The sequence below is a fragment of the Patagioenas fasciata genome, chromosome 17, assembly GCF_037038585.1.
Source record: "Patagioenas fasciata isolate bPatFas1 chromosome 17, bPatFas1.hap1, whole genome shotgun sequence".
In the NCBI taxonomy this organism is placed as follows: domain Eukaryota; kingdom Metazoa; phylum Chordata; class Aves; order Columbiformes; family Columbidae; genus Patagioenas; species Patagioenas fasciata.
Window position 1 is genome coordinate 5,708,988 of NC_092536.1, and position 14,583 is coordinate 5,723,570.

A 14,583-nucleotide genomic window follows, 5' to 3' on the forward strand; every position below is an offset into this window, starting at 1 on the left:
CGTCTGGGCAGTATCCCATCCATCAAGCATCCCAGGAACATCCCACCTTGCAAGCATCCCATCCAGCAAGCAGCATGGGGAAGGATTTTTTGATACTGAGGGTGGTGAGAGCCTGGCCCAAGTTGCCCAGAGAGGTGGTGGATACCCCATCCCTGGGGACATCCCAGGCCAGGCTGGACCGAGCTCTGAGCAACCTGAGCTGAGTGAAAATGTCTCTGCCCATGGCAGGGGTTGGACTGGGTGAGCTTCGAAGGTCCCTTCAACCCAAACTATTCTGTGATTCTATAATTCTGTGCCCAGTGATCACCAGCCCCAGTGAGCAGCCTGTGCTGGGGGTGCAGGACAGGGCAGAGCTGGCAGCGACTGCCGACCCATCACCGCAGCTGCTCAGGGGGGATTTTTGCCTTGGATTGGCCCCACGGCATGGCCAACACTCTCCTCAACCTCCCATCCTAGGGGTTAACACCCACAGCGAGGCGACACCTCCCAAACCCCAGCCAAAGCTGCCAGTGCGCCGCTTTCCAACACCATCAATAATTCCCTCTCGTTTCTAACCCTCACGGCAGCCCCATGCGGGAGCCAGATTTGTGCTCGGATAGGTGCAGAGCGGGGAAATTCGGCACATTTGCCTTTTAGCATCCTCTGAGCCAAGGGATCACCCCACCACGGCTGCTCCAGCGCTCACCGCGAGGACCAGCAGCACTGAGGCCTCCCCGGGGAGGGAACACCCCATTGTACGTGTTTATTAACTTCTGCGTTAATACTCCAAAGCCAGCCTGCAATGACAGCTTATTATAAGCTTATCTCTGACAGAAGGCTACTCCTCGTCGGCAATTACAACAGCTACTATTAATTCCTCTTTAAAGGAGCTCTGTCAGGTAATATCTGCCCCTAAATTTACGATTTGCAAAAAAAAACCTAAGACAATAGTGCAAACATTCCCATTAATTCTTTTACATTTGGGTTTTTTCTTTTCAATTCACAGCAGACATGGTGCGGTTCCACTTCAGGCTCGCTAGCGGCTCTCAGATGGCTTTCAAAGTCCCTGTAAAAATGTGTCCTTGCCAAAAACTTGGGGACAAGCCCCATCCTGCCCCCTCCCAGCACCCAGCAGGATCCCCAGGGCAGGGGCTGTACTGGGGGGTGATGAGGACCTAACACTTATGGCTGGAAAACACCAGCTTGGACGAGGGATGAGAGTTTTTGGGGCCTGGATGGTGTCCCCTTTGTGTCCCCATCACCATGGTCCCACTCACAGGACTCCGGACATCGCCTCTGCTGGCGGGACAGGGCAGGAAGGGACGGTCCCCACGGCACCCGCACCCCACTGCAGCGCCGATTGCTGCTCCAGTGACTGCGGCGAGCGGTACTAATAGATTTTATGATCCATAAAAGCCGTCTTTAATGCTGAAGAGCTTGTATCTGTGGTGTAGCGGCATTAAAACACTCCTGGCGGGCAGCCATCCCGCCTGCCTGCCGGGCTGTTCCCACTGTGTGGCTGTTTTACCCACAAAAGCAGACCAAAATCTGCCGCGATGCCTCCAGTGTCGTGTGGCTGCTCGGCTGGTGGGAGCTGAGCCCCAGCACGCTTGAGACACGTGTGCCGGGGACACTGTTATGGCACAGCCCCGGCACCGCATGGCACGTAAATAATCCAGAAAACAAATTGTTCCGGGTCTAACCAACACAGCATGTGATGTGAATATTCGGGATTTCCACTTTTTTCAAGTTGACCCTTTGCAAAAGCCTTCCCATATATATTTATATATATACGCAAATACAAAGCTCTATTTTTACACTTATATAAAAATGAAATTCATTTTCAACCATCAGCATGCCCAGAAAAAAAAAAGTGGCAGAATTTCACCTGGGAAGCATCCAGACAAAAAGCTTAGAGCCCCAGGAGCCGTCCGCCCCAGATCCATCCCAGAACCCTCCCCGGGGGGTTCGCTCTTCATTTTAAGAAACAACACCCCCTGCTTTGCCCATCGCTCTTCCCAAGTCCGAAATGGCTCCGGCAGTATCTGCTCAGCCCTTCCAGAAAGGATTGTTCAATATTTCTCAGCGAGCTGTGGGATGTCTGATGTTAGTGAGCACATTAAACAGGGGTATAAATTTGTAATGAGAGCCCTGAAATGAATGGTGCTTATCATTTATGGATGGAATAATTAAAGATACTGTACTTGGAGGTTTTACATGGGCCTGTAAATTGTCATCCGTGGAAGGAGGGGAACAAGTAGAGATGAAGCAGCTTCACTTTGGGCAGTTGATGCAGCCCCTTGGTGCACCTGGAGCCGTGGGACCCAGAGGATGTGGCTGTGGGGACATCCCCATTCCCGCCTGTGGTGCCCCTTCCTGGCTCCTGGAGAGAGCAAGCTGGGGCTGTTGGGAATGTGGAGATATAGGCTTTTTTGATAAAATCCCCCACTGGCAGAGGCAGCCCTGGGGCTCCCGCCGGCTGCTTGCCCCTGGCACATCATGGCGCTCTGTGACATGGCATGGGGTGCTGCGGGCTGGCGGGTGATGCTCTGTCCCTGCATCCCGGGGCTTTGGGGGTGGTTTCATTGCAGGTGCCCCCCCGGGCTCATGCACAGCCCAGCCACAGGCCAACCCTGGTATGTGGGCTGCAGGGCTCTGGCCATGGGGCACCCCGCACCATGGGGCAGTGGGTGCAGGGGGGCACCCAGCTTACCCAGGCACCCACGGGACCCCAACAACCCCCCAATGGGGGCAGAGCCACCTCTCCCAGTGCCACATCCGCTGTCCTATTTTAACTCCCATCATCTAAAATACTGTAACTATGGCAACTGCTGCAGGTGAGACTCATTACAGTTAATCCTCTAATTACTAACTACCTCTTCAATCAGTTGTAATTACTTTGGGGACACAGTTAACCTCTCATTAGGAACGCATGGCCACGTTTTACCAAAAGCACAAACAGTGACATGCCTGGTAATTTAGCACCGTGGCACTCAAGGCCACTCTCCGTCTTTTATGCCGGCACAATCTCATCCCTGTCATTAACCAGGAATGGTTGTCATGACAATTAATCATTCAATCCCTCATCAGCAACTTTTGCCAAATGTCACCCTGCTCTTGATCAGCTGAGAAGGGAAAATTAAATGAATCAATTCAGCACCCTGGCCTTTGTGCCTATTCCTTTTAAGCGGGGGGTAAGTTGGAGATTGCCCAGTGGCCGGGCTGCCCTGCTCTACCCATGTGCTGGGGGACAGGGGCACCTGTCCTGGGTCTGAGGGGGCATCCAGTGCCCTCCAAAGAGCCTCCCAGGGCTGGGGGTCACCCTGTGTCCCTCGGGGCTTCCCGGCATGACAGTCCAGTTCCTGGGGCCATTGGCAGCCCTGTGCCATCACCAGCTCCTGCCACAGCCACCCAAATGTGGCCCCAGATGTGCCGTGCCCAGATGTGTTATCCCCAGATATCTGGTGATGATGGCTCAAGCATCATGGGTTAAGGCTGGTGACCTCTGGAGCGGAGCAAAGCGCCTGCTCCTCTGTCATGCCCCAATTTTGCAAACAATCCTCTCTGCAATCATTTCCCTTTTAAACCTGTAATTAGCTGGAGTCATTTGCTGCATGCAAATACCAGCTCTTAATTGCCAGCACTAACCTTGAGTGGTGCTGGGGCTCCTGGTGATGTCCCCAGCCGAACCCCGGGCCCCTCAGCAGCCCCAGCCCAGGGGCAGGGGCTACCGGGGCTCTTGGTCCCACAAAATGGGTGTCGGGGTCTCCATGCCCTCAGCTGGTGATGAGCTCTGCACCGTCCTGGTGGCCCCCAGGAGAGGTCCTGGAGCCCCGTGATGGGCATGAGCCCCCCAAAATCTCCTGCCCTGCTGTGGCCATATGTCAGGGCAGATGTGCATCCATCTGGGGGATGTGTGCTGGTGGTGGCTGCTGCACCCCAGGGTACCCCAAAGCCATAGCTCATCCCCAAGGGCTGTTGACCATTGTGGAGATGGTCTTGGAGGGGATGCACTCCTGATCTGCAGGGCCCTGCCCTGGGCGGGGGGGGCTGTGGCAGGCTGGCCAGGGCTGGATCCGGCCCCCGCCACTGCCGGGGAAGGGGCAAGTTTCACTGCGACTCAATTAAAGGAGATTGTAAAATCGCATTAGGAAATTTGGCATTTAAAGCTTGATGCGTTTGGACAGTGTGTCTCTCCCCGGCTTGGGAAGATCGATTATCCGTCAGGGAGCCGGGCGGGCTGGGGCGCGCTGCTCACACTGCGCTTACTGTGCTCGCCGTACGCACCGCGCACACCGTGTGCGTCCCGCCAGCAACTGGAGACCCCCAGCTGGGGCAGGAGCTGGGGCCAGGGCTGGGAGGTCCCCTGGGGTGCCCAGTTGCAGTGTCGCCCCGTGCAGGGCAGAGTACGGTGCCTGAACCAGCGCAGGTGGATGTCCGTGTCCCTGTGCTGGGAAGCCGGGGCCCCGGGGTCCTGTGGGACTGCTGCCATCCCCCCACAGCAGCGAGCAGCACAGCTCAGCGCTTTCTTGTTTAACAGCCTTGATGGTGAATTCCTGTCCTGTTTGCTCACATGTGCGCGGCTCAGCTCACACTCCCACCCGGGAGAATCCATCTGCTGCTCAAAGCCTCCGGCACCAGCACCCGCCTCCCTCGGTGCTGCCGGGGCTGTGCCGGCGCTGGGGCCACGCTCGCTCCCCAAACCCGGTGTGGGGTGGGTGACACTACTGAGCGTCACCTCCCTGGGATGATGTGGCAAGTGTCACGTTGCCTCAGGATCACTTCTTTCCACTCCACGCCCCACTGCTCTCCCAGGATCTGACCTTGCCATGGTGGGGGTGCGTGGTTCCGGGGGATGGGACTACCCTTATATTAGGGCATTCTCCAAGGGTCCCTCTGATGGGCCACATTCTCCCGGGTGCAGGGAGAGCACCAGGTGCCTCTGGCACAGCTCTGGGCACCATTGACACCGCCGGGCTGTGCTGGGTGCCAACATTGCTCTTCCCGCCCTGGCTGTCCCGGCTGCCCAGCAAGCCCCTGATTAATTCCCTGCAACCTGCAGTGCGCAAATGAATAATAATCCCAGCAAACGTTAATTGGTGAGCTGCGTCCTGACAAATTGATTTGCCAGCGCGATTGCACGGCGGGGATGTGTTAACATCGCACGCCCAGCCGGCCCCGCGCCCATCGCTCAGGGGGGTCATGCTGGCTTTGCCGGGCATGGATCCCGGAGCTGTAGGGTCAGACAGCTCCTTCCTTGCTGGCTCTTCCTGCACTGGGGTGGCCTGAGACTGTGGGTGAAGCAGCCAAAGCCTCACAACTTCACCCCACTTGGGTTCAGGGGCTGCTGTCCTCCTGAGAGCAAAAATCTCCAACCACAGGAGCACCAGGTAGGGGGAAGGAGCCGGGATGCTCCACAGATGCTCCACAGATGCTCCAGGAATGCTCCAAGGACTTCTGGCAGCCAGTATGGCCACGATGCTCCCATGCCAGTGGATGGCACCAGGACAGACCTGGAGGGAGCCAGGATGGTGCAGCCAGGCTCAGTCTCAGTGCTGGAGAGTGGGATGAGTGGTGACAGTCCCCACAGGGATGGAGACAATCAGAGAGGCTGTTGGGACAGGCAGCGAGGGGAATCAAGCATACTGTCCCTGCACCTCTCCTGTCCCCTTGGTGACATCCCTGGGCTGGTAGCAAACCTCTGCAAACCTGCCCTTGTTCCCCCAGCTCTATGGCAGGTGGGAGAAGCCTGGGGAGGGGAGTCCTGTATCCCCAGCACCCAGGTGTTGGTGGAGCAGCACCAGCTCCTGCCTCCCCCAGATCCCCCTTGGCCCCACATCATAGAATCATGGAATCACAGAATCATTTTGGTTGGAAAAGCCCCTCAAGATCATCAAGTCCAGCTGTTACCCCAACCCTGGCACTACCCCACATCCCTGAGAACCTCATCTCCGTCTGTCCAACCCTCCAGGGATGGTGACTCCAGCACTGCCCTGGGCAGCCTGTTCCAATGCCCCACAGCCCTTTGGGGAAGAAATTATTCCCAAGATCCAACCTCAACCTCCCCTGGTGCAACTTGAGGCCATTTCCTTTTGTTTTATTGAGAGGGATCACCTCAGGTGGTTTTTGGTGGAAAGGGACTGTCCAGAGAGGGAAACTGAGGGGCTCAGGGTGTGGATGGGGCCCAACGGGAGCCACAGACCTTCATGGGGGGCACAGGCAGCCCCCAGCCCCCCAATCCGACCTCAGGTGGGATCAGCAGGAATGGAAACCTGGGCAGGAGCATCAGTCCCCCCCACCCCGGCTCTCCCCAGCTCTGGCATCTGTGTGGCTCATCCGGCCTCACCACTGACTTGTTGCTGCTGATCTCGGCGGCAGGAGCCGAGCAGGAGCCCCGGGCTGCGCCACTGCCACTCGCTCTCCTCAATTCTTTATGGCACTGCATCTTTAATAGCTTTACAGAGCCCATTTAATGTGCTCCGAGACATGAAGTGCTGTCTAATCAGCACATTTAGGAGAATTGCCCACATCCTGGTCTCGCTGCCATAAAACAGTGCCCACAGAAGCATCTGTAATTAATGCTTTTTTTTGCTCGCTCCCTCTCTCTCCCACTGAATCAATTTATAAAGCGCGGACTTCCTCTGCGCTGGAGCTTTTAGGCTGTTTTACTCTGGCATCCGAGGTGACTAGGCAGCGCTCGTCAATTAAGCAGCTGTGTATAATGGATGCTTCAGAGTAAAAAACACAGTCTGATTCCCAGAAATGATCAATGCGCATTTTTCTCACAAAAACACAGGCTCACACACACCCACTGGGCTCCGCTCACCCTCCTGGGGCTGAGTGAGGCCACCGAAAAGGAAAAGGAGGGGTTGGGAAAAAAGCTGCTTTTTTCTCCTGCCTTTGGAAGGGAAAAGATAAAATGGGTTGAGAATTAGGGACAGAGATAATTACTGTCACCCTCGTGGGCAGGGACCTGCTTGCTGTCACCTGGGGTGGGGGTGAGGTCCCTGGGGAAGGCACTGACCCTAAATTGGGGCTCCTGTGCTGGCGGGAGCAGGTCAGTGTGGCCATGGAGGGTGGGAGGGAGCAGAGCAGGGGGGTACAGGTTGGGGGTCCTGTGCTGTATGGCCCCTGGCACAGCCTCCGACACAGCCCCTGGCACCCGGCTGGGGCTCCCTGGGAAAGTTTGCAGGTTTTATTGCACGAGACGGAGGTGGCTCCTAATTGGGAACAAGGAAATTAAAAAGGAGAGAAAGTGGGGCTGGGAAGGACCAGCCACCCCCCGGGAGTCCCCCGCTCCGGTTTGGGAGACTTCAAAGCCTTCTGGCACACAAAGGCGGCCTCCTCTGCTCTTTGGCTGTGCAGATCAAAGCCCGGCAACAGGGAGGACACCTTGCAAAGCTCAGCGACGCGCGACACCCCCAGTCCCCCTGGCCCCCTGCTCCTGGTGGTGCTCAGCACTGCCCAGCATTGCCGCTTCCTCCCTGTTCCCACTGCTGTGGGATGCACCCAGACCTGAGCCCTCCCGTGTCCCGTCCTGCTATGGGTGTCCTCAGCATCCTCCTTGCACCCCAAAGCCCAGTGCCAGCTCCCATCACCCCACAAGAGCTGCTGTCCCAGGATGGGAACAGCCCAAAGCAGGGCACCACCCCCGGACATGGGGACACGGCCAAAGTGTCCCCATTCCCCAGCTGAAGACGCTCCCTGCCTTCCCAGCAGCGATCTGACGTTTCCAAGGCAGCAGGTTGGGGATGCTCCACTGACAGCTGATGGTGACCTGGTCCAAAACAGAAAATTTCAAATGGTGTTTAAATTGGTTTTAAGCAAGGCCTAATTGGGATCATACACCTGGGCATCGGGCTTGTTGCTGGGCAATAATTTGCCTCATATAGTGGAGGGAGCAGTACAGCCAGATGTGGGAAGTGGGTGCCAGGAGCAGGATGCTGCTGGAGGTGGGGGTCCTGCCAATCCACCAGGCTGGGCTCCCCAATTGGGACCACCCTCAGCCTACATCACTGAGGCTCAGGTTCCACTTGCCCAGCCCCGCTGCGTCTCACACAAAGAGGGTGGTCCCGTGGGGACAATCGCAGCCCAAGCAAGGCTGGGGACACCCGATGCTGCTGGCTGGGCTGTCAGAGAAAAGGAAGGTGCTGCAGAGAAAATGACTTTTGAAAAAAAACAGGAGGAAAACCCTGGTTTAAATCAATTATCTGTCCTGGAGGCAGCAGGCTTGGAAACACCCTGCTGAGAATGAGCAGGTTTGGGTGCCGGGAGCAGGGACAGCAGAGGGAACAGACACCCAGGCCGGGGTGACAGGGTGGGTGGCAGAGCAATGCCACCGCTGGCTGAGATGCCTGAGTTCTCTTTGGCCCCGCAATGCTCCAGCCAACGGCCGTGATGAGGCTTTTTATTTCTCTCCTGCACAAATATCGATTTCAATCGCTGTTGCCGTCCCTCCCCGGAGCTTTCGCAGACTCATGCCAGTGTCATTCTGCTGAGACCCTGCGTGGGGCTGGGCAGCGTCCCATGGGGACAGGACAAGTGTTTTGGTGTCACAGCTCAGCCATGCTCTTGGCATCCGTGTCACATTGTCCCTGGCATCCAACAGGGAGTAATCCAGGGAGCTGGGGGGGCCACCGATCCATCCTGGCCCCGCGCCTGCCCCTGGTGACCTCAGCCGCACCGGGGCAGCTGGCGTCTCTGTCCCCCCTGTCCCTGGCTCTGCGGCTGAACCACCACAACCGGATTTACAGCCATGGGCTGGAATCCATCATGTGGGGCTGGAGCCATCGTACACTCCATACGTCTCCATTAATCTTCCCCGGGCACCGCAGGTCATCAGGCCCTGCTCCTTGGAAAGGGACCCCCTGCTCCAGGAGGACGAGAGGCCACAGCCCTTCCAGAGGGGCAATGGGGCAGGAAGGGCAGAGCCCAGTGCTGCGGTGGCTGTGGTGCCACCATAGCCAGGCTGGACCAGGGGAATGTGGGCAGGGATGTGGGCAGGGGGTCCTGCCCATCACTCTGCAGCGTGGCTGTGGTGTGACGCTGCCTTCCCTGGGGTGCCGCCCTGCTGTAACACCTCCTGAAGCCTGGGTGCGTTTGCCTGCGGCACTGCTGAAAATCAATTTGCAGAGTGGAGGGATCCCTCCATCCCTTGCCACGTGGGTGCCACGGTAGGAACCGCTTGAGCGAGGGGAGCACGAACCCGAGCGTGCGGGAGACAATGCTCTTATCGGAGCAGTGACACCAACAACTGGGCTTTATACATTTTTAATAAATCATTTTAAGTTCTTGACTGTCAGGAGGATGGAATCAGGTGCTTCCCCAGCTGCAAGGGTGGGGGACTGTGCCGGCTCTCCCAGCAGCCCGGCACCAGGGGCTCTGGTCCCACCGCATAGTATTGCTTGGCGCCACCAGGCACTGGTGTCACCGCACTGTCCTGCCACTGTGGGCTCAGGAATCAGCCTCCTTTCCTCTGCCTCCAGCCAGTGCCTTCCACCATGCCAGGGCCATGACAGCCCCGCAGAGCTGAGCGGCAGCAGCACAGGGGAGAGGGGGAACTTGCTGAAACAAGCAAATTGCAATGATTCCCCTTTTCCAAATGTCAGCAGATTCGTAGGGGAAAGAAGGAAATGAGTTAAAGGTGAAGATCTCCCGGGAATCTCCAGCTCCCAGAGCCCGGCTCCCAGCCCAGCTGCCCCAACACCTCCCTCGGCAGAGACCCCATGTAATCCAGGCTGACAGCACACGCCAGCACTGCTCCATAAATGCAATTAAGTGGCGTAATCGAGTCATTTGAGGGAGAAGGAAATAAAAAATCTGTGCAGGAGGGAAGGACGTAACACCGCACGCAAAGGCTGGGCTGGAGCAAACCCAGAGGCAGCAGCACACCCAGCTCCGATCAGCTCCTGTTTCCAAGAACCAACTTCTCAGAATACCAAAAGGTTTCACCCAAGGAGCAGGTGAAACAATGGAGCTCTGAGCCCCACCAAAGGAGGAGGCACCCCTGGCTCTGTGGGTCTCTACGGGCTGAAAGGTACCCTGGGCCCATTAGGGAGAAGGTGATGCCATCAGAGAAGGGGACAGGGCCCAGCTGGAGGTGGCCGTGACCACCAGCCCCTCTTTGGGAGCCGTGCCCTCATTGCTCTGTGGTCACTGGGGTGCTGCCCCCTGAAGCTGGAGGGATGGGGAGCCCCCGGATACCCCTTGGCTGCGCCTCCATCTGGGGATGCTGCTGAGTGCTCCCGCACAAAGAGGCTGCAGAACAGCCCTGTGCCGGATATGAAATGTTCCCAGGTGAGATAAAACCAAATCACCTGTCACTCAGCCCTGTATCTCTTGTGGCATCAGAGGCTCGTGACTAATAGGGCTAGAAAATGCACCGCAGGCTGGAATCTGCTTTTCCTTGCACTCCCATCCCTGCTCACAAGGGCTTTTGTCCAAGCCTTTGGGCAAGGTTGAATTTTTCACAAAATACAAATGAGGAGGAAAGAAAAAGGCATGGGATCTGTTCTGTCACTGGCAGGGGACCAATTATGGGGACAGCAGAGAGTGAGGACATGGTGACCCTGGGATGCTCCCCCACTGGGATGCAGGGCTGGCATGGGTCTGTGCCAGGGTATGGCTGGGCCTGTTGCTCTGTCACACCCCAGCCCCAGCAGCACACGGGTGCTTCTTGCACCCCCACAGTACGGGTGCTGTGATGTCCCCTTGGTGCTTTTATGGGTGGGAAGGGTGCAGGAAGCTCTCGCCAAAAGCCCGACTCTGCTGCTCATCTCAGAGCTGGAAAGACCCTGGGGGGAGTCGTGGGAGCGATGATCCATCATGTGTCAGTGACCCGGACTGGGATATTTTTAAACAGGGAATAAAAATAGACTCAGGCTGACGGTGAGCGCTCACTCCTGGCATCGCTGCAAGGGGGCTGGGGGCTGTGCTGGGGGCAGGGTGCACCCCAACCCCGAGCCCTCTGGCCAGCCCACCCCGAGCCCTGCGCCATTGTCCCCTCTGCCATGGACTGTCAGTTCTGGCTCACTCTTAGCGTAGCCCTTGTGTCTCCACTCACACCCTGGGGACTGTCACCCTGCCCGGGTGCATCCCCTCCTCCTGCAGCCACCAGGTTGTTGGTGCTGGGCTGCTGCTAGCCCCATAGAAAAGGTGCTGCTGAATGTATGGCTGCTGGGAGGTGATGCAGGCAGCCGCTAGCCCCGGGACCTGGCTGAAACGGAGATTTGTTTCAGCTGAATGACTTGCTGCATCTATAAATAAACTGGGGGGAAACCAAGAAACCACAGAGCACAAGAGCTTCTGCTGTCCTGGCACCTGTGGCACCCAGGGCAGCTGCTCCCAAATACTGCCCAGCCTCTGCCACCACCCACAGCAGTGTCACCTGGAGGGACAGCGAGGAGGGTGCTCCTGGGTCACAGCTCCTTGCCCAAAATGTGAGTTTTCTGTGCCTGGACCAGCTGCTTGCCCTGTGTGTCCCCTGGCTCTCCCAGGCTGGCCCCAGCATTCGGGGACCCCAGCAAGGGGCCATGTGGGACCAGTTTCTCACCTTGGGCTTCCTAGTGGACAAACTGTTATCATACTGGTGAGATTTCAGACCCAGGAGGAAGCCCATGTGCTGGTATGGGGTGAGGACAGAGGCTCCATGGCACTGCAGCAGCCTGGAGAGACCCCTATGCCTTCCTCTTCCTCCTCCTCCTCTGTCATGCCTGGCTGCCCCAGCCATCCCTCTCCCGCTCTCCATTTGCTTCCCCAACAGATGTTGGTGTCTCTCCTCTAATGAGCATTTTAACACTGGAATCTCTCTCACCCCCTTGACTGGGAAGCAAAAAGCTTGACATCTCCCATCAGCATCAAAGTTGCTCGCCCAAGCCCCCCCACATACCCCCCGCAGCTCCCGGCACTGCGCTCCCCAAAGCCAACCCTGCATGATGCTGGCAGCAACGGCATGGAGCTCAACGCCCACTGCCGTGTCCAGGTCCCCATGGCTGAAGTCCCCATGCGGACCCACATCTCCAGCCCCCTTTCCCCTAGTGCTGCCCCTTGGGGACCCACATTTGGAAATGTCTGGAAGCTGGGGAAAACCTCCCAGATTTGGTGTGGGATGGGGACTGGGGTCATCAGCCAAAAACCAGCTGTGGAAAGTGCCCACCTGTGCACTGACACCTTCATTAGCACCAATAAGCCCTCAGCCTGGGTGATATTAATCACAAGCAGGAGGGTGGATGAAGATGCGGTCCCCCCACCGTGTCCTTCAGCATCTCTTTGTGTCCCTGTCACCGATGCGGGAGGGCTGCGAGCGGGGCAGGAGGCAGCGATCCCAAATATCGATGCCGTCCCCGATCAATGCTATCTCCTTTTTCCATGCCTATGAGCTCATTGATTTTTTTTTCTTTTTTTTTTTGGTGTTGTTACCTCTCTGTTTATGTAATGTCTGAACTTTGCACAACTGAACCGTTTAATGTGCAGAAAAGAGCCCTGTTGCCATGAAAACGGACCTGCAAATGACAGCACGAATGCAGAGATATCCCTGTTTTATTGGGCCATGCTGAATGTATTTTAACCTTGATAAGTCAATAACTTTTCGTACAAAAGGAACCAAAGCAGCTACGGCTTTCAGAGCCTTGAATGCATTTAAAGCGGAGAGTAATGGCCCGGTTTTAATCCCCTGGAAATCTTTCTCATTCTGAGGGCCAGGCATTGCCAGAGCAGACTGACATTTTGGTCAAAGAATTACAGCGTGCATTTGTCAGGATGAGAGATGGAAACGCTCAGTGCTCCGGATTGCTAGCGCTGGTCAAAAATAATGATATTAAATTAAAGGGACACGGTCTTCTTAAAGAGCAGCAGTTACCATCCTGTGTATCTGGGCTCTGCCAGTGCCACGGCGAGCAGCCAGCGTGGAAAACTTTGGGTGGGCTCCCCGGTGCTGCAGGGGAAGGACTTTCCCACCGCCACCCCGGATCCAGCCAATGCATTATTTATTTGTGCTAAAGCAGAAGGACTTTTAAAAAATCTCTCTCCTCCAGCAGCCAGGGCTGCTCGCTTCCTTTTTGCAATTCAATCCCTCTGGATGTGGAAGTGGAGCCGGTCTCACTTTGCAGAGCTCATTCATTAGCAGATTAAGGCTCTCCTTGTGTTCCCAACATTGCTGGGTGAAATTTATGTTCCGGCAAAGTATTCACGAGTTCCCTGAATCACAAAAGTGTTTCTCCTCTGTTTTTTTTTTTTTAAGGATGTAAATGGGGAGGTCAGAACTGCTTAATAGTATCTTCTTGAAGGCAGTGCTGAAACACCCACCTTTTGAAGTTCGTTATTTCAAGATGGATCTCTTCCCCAGCAAAAATGCTGTCAGCCTTTCAAGTCCTTGTGAGTGACTTCAGGTGGTTAAAACATTTTCTGAGGAGAATGAGGGATCCTTCTTTTTTGTGCCAAATAACAAGCAATCTTTCTCCCTGTCTTACTAATAGCTTTGATTAAATTATCTTTGAAAAATCTAAGTGCTGTTCACAAATCTATAATGGTTTTATTCTTATCTCTGGCCTATATTGCAACACAGAAAGCAGATAAATAAGCTGCAGAGAACGTGCAAAGCTGCACAAGAACCTGCCAGATATATGAGCTAAAAATGTTTGAACTGAAACAAATGAATAGTATGAACAGCCCTGCTCAAAGAGAGAATTTATTCAATATAATATATTTTCATAGGGAGGATAATTCGTGTGATAATTACACAGAGGAATCACTCTCCTGAAAGCATATCTAGCTATTATTTTAATTCCTCAACCTTCAATGTTCGCTGGATCAGAACTGCAGCATCTCCCCACTTTTGGAGACACCCCATCTCCCAAAACGGCTCCTGGGGTCAGCTGTCCTCTGCACACCTGAGACCCTGGATGCCTGGGGGCTGCTCTGGACAAAGGAGCTGGAAAGATACTGAGAAGGAGCCAAACTGCCCCAAAACTCCTCCAAGCTCAGTACTGCAGCAGGGAGGTGGGAAGGTGGTGAGCCCCAGGGGCACGCACTGAATTATTTGGGGGTGCTCGGCAGCAGGGAGCTGCATGTGTACATGCATAGACCACCGCAGCATCATTATGGACCAGAGTGAACGGGCTGCTGCCCAAAGTCATCTTTCCCCATGGGTGTCCAAATGGGTTTTGAATGTCTCCAAAGAAGGAGAGTCCACAACCTCCCTGGGGCAGCCTGTTCCAGTGAATCATTATTATACAATTATACAACCCTCGGGTGCTCAGTGGTGGCTGTTGCCGCCGCCATGGTGGTCACCGGCTCTGTGGGGTGGTGAACACCCTGCTCCTCCAGCGCGGGTACCATCCTCTGTTTGCCGGAGCTGTGTTGCTCGGGGGGAGCCCCAAGAGCCCCGTGGATCGCACGGGCCGGGCAAACCCGCCTCGGGCGGCATCGGACTACAACTCCCATCATGCCCCGCGCACCGGGCGAGCAGACAGGCGCGGCGGCGGCGCGCGGGGCACGCCGGGAGCCGCAGTCCCGCGCCGCGCGCCCCGCCGGAGCCGCCTGCTGGCCGCCGCTTCGAATTTTCCCGCGAAACACGCGCGTGTGCCGAGGGGCCGGCCCCGCCCCCTC